The sequence below is a fragment of the Eublepharis macularius genome, chromosome 11 (assembly GCF_028583425.1).
Source record: "Eublepharis macularius isolate TG4126 chromosome 11, MPM_Emac_v1.0, whole genome shotgun sequence".
Lineage (NCBI taxonomy): Eukaryota > Metazoa > Chordata > Lepidosauria > Squamata > Eublepharidae > Eublepharis > Eublepharis macularius.
Genome location: NC_072800.1, coordinates 12,916,997 through 12,919,535, shown reverse-complemented (window position 1 = coordinate 12,919,535; position 2,539 = coordinate 12,916,997).

The window sequence follows — 2,539 nt, the reverse complement described above, 5'->3', positions numbered from 1 at the left end:
TGTTGGGTCTCGTGTAAAGTGTTCAGAGCTTCTTCACCGTTCAGGAGTTAGCCATGTTAGTCTGTAGTTGCAAAATAGTAGAGTCCAGTAGCACCTTTTAAGACTAACCAACTTTATTGTAGCATAAGCTTTTGAGAACCACAGCTCTCTTCAGGAAATTTTTCACACATGCGCAGGATATTTTTAAGACAAGAAATGTGCACGTTCTGTATGATCCTCCTGTGTGTTCCTAATATAACCACAGAGCAGATGGTATAGATTTCACCAGTATTTCCTTTTATCCTTATGGGCATGTCCTTGTTCTCAAAATGGGGGCTGGCTTTGACCGCAGGGAGAGGCAACCCGGGGAAGTCGGCTGCCATTCTCAGTTAAAGAAGAACATGCTCTCAAGTCGCAAGTGACTCACTGTGACTCCATCCATGGAGTGTTCAAGGGGTGAGCAGAGGTGGTTTGCCATTGCCTTCCTCTGCACAGCAACCTCAGTCTTCCTCAGTGGTCCTCCTATCTAAGTACTGACTGTGGCCAACCCTGCTTAGCTCCTAAGGTCTGATGAGCCCGGGCTAAGCTCGGCTAGTTGGGCCGCTGGCATATGCAGTTAGTCATAGTTAAAACAGGGGATTGAGGATTACAACTCTATCACATTTTTATCCCACCCTTTCTCCAAGAAGATCGGGGTGGCATATATTGGTCCTCCCTTTCTCCATTTTTCTCTTCAACACCATCATATGACAAGAGGTTAGGTTAAGAAGGAGCGACTTACCTAAGGTAATCCAATGAGGTGTACAGCTGTGCAAGCCTTTGCGTCTTTAAGCATTCTGCCGCACCGCTTCACAGACCAGTGAGTTAAGCAAAGTCTTCATGGGGCAGGTGGGCTTTAAGGAAGGCGTGGGAGGGGGCGCAAGGTGTCAGTGCTTTTGGGAAGGCGGTCCAGGCACAGGGAACTACAAGGGAGAATTTGGTGACACTAAAGCCGCTGAGGGCAGGAAGATCATGGGCAGGTGACGCTTCCGGGCAGGAGAGTGCGTAAGGCCACGGAGATCTTGTTGCAAGGGCCAGATAAAGAAGGAAGAGTTGCCAATCTCCAAGTGGTGGCTGGAGATCTCCCAGAGTTGCAATATGGAGAAAATGGCTGCTTTGAAAGGCGGCATTATACCCTGCTTGTAATGTCCCCCTTTGGCTGTGGGGGTCCCTAGGTTAGAGTACTCAAGCACCAGTTCTCAGGCCCATTCAGCAGAGACAAGCTGGCTCAAAACGACAGCAGTTTGGTTGCAACTAACAATTGTAGCTAACGTTCAAAAATGGAAAACTGGAGCAAGAGCTCCACCCAGTAAGAACAAACTAAATTACACAGATAACAGGGGAGGGGGCAAACTGTACCGTTACATCCATCCATCCCTCTATACAATAAATATACCACCCTGCTGAGGCCCCACCACTCCAGAAATCCTGCCCTCCCTAGGCTCCCCCCCCCCAAATCTCCAGGAATTTTCCAACCTGCAGCTGGCAATCTTGGGAGAATAGAGTGGGGGAGAGCTAAGGGGTGCTTTTGGGGAAGCCAGCTGCAGGGTGTAAAGGGCATGAGAGCAGTGTTTTAGCTGAGGGAAGGAGTGAGTTTAGCAATATTGCAAGAAGAAAAGTGGACACGAGTTTGCATGAATGAAATATGGGGCCTAAAGGAGAGGGAGGGGTGGGCTGAAGCCCAGGCCTCTGTGCCTAGACCGCGACTAGAACGTGCTACACTCAGGCCCAAAACAGAATCATAGAACCATAGAGTTGGAAGGGGCCATACAGACCTTCTAGTCCAACCCCCTCCCCTGCCCAGTGCAGGATCAGCCTAAAGCATCCCTGACAAATATTCATCCAGCCTCTTCTTGAAAACTGTCAGTGAAGGGGAGCTCACCACCTCCCTAGGCAGCTGATTCCACTTTTGAACTACTCTGACCGTGAAAAAGTTTTTCCTAATATCCAGCCGGTACCTTTGTGCATGTAGTTTTAGCCCGTTGCTTCGCATCCTACTCTCTGCTGCCAACTGGAACAGCCTTTCAAATATTTAAAGAGAGCAATCATGTCTCCCCTCAACCTCTTCTCCAAACTAAACATTCCCAAGGCCCTCAACCTTTCCTCGTAGGGCTCAGTCTCCAGACCCCTGATCATTCTTGTCGTTCTCCTCTGCACCCTCTTGATTTTGTCCACATCCTTTTTGAAGTGAGGTCTCCAGAACTGCACACAATACTCCAGGTGTGGCCTGACCAAGGCAGTATAGAGAGCGGTTATGACCTCCTGCGATTTCGATGCTATGGCCCCTTTGATACAACCCAGCATCTCCAACATCCTCTGGCCAGCAAGCCTGGAGCCCAGTAGCTTTCCTGAGTCACAGCTTCAGATATTGGGTATCTGTATCTGAAGGGGGCTGCGGCTCATGAAAGCTCCAACTCTACTACAAATTTTGTTAAGTCTTATAGGCGTTACTGGACTCTTGCTCTTTTCTACAGCAATAACATACATTATAATAACAGACATTACAGATCCAGGAGTTAGC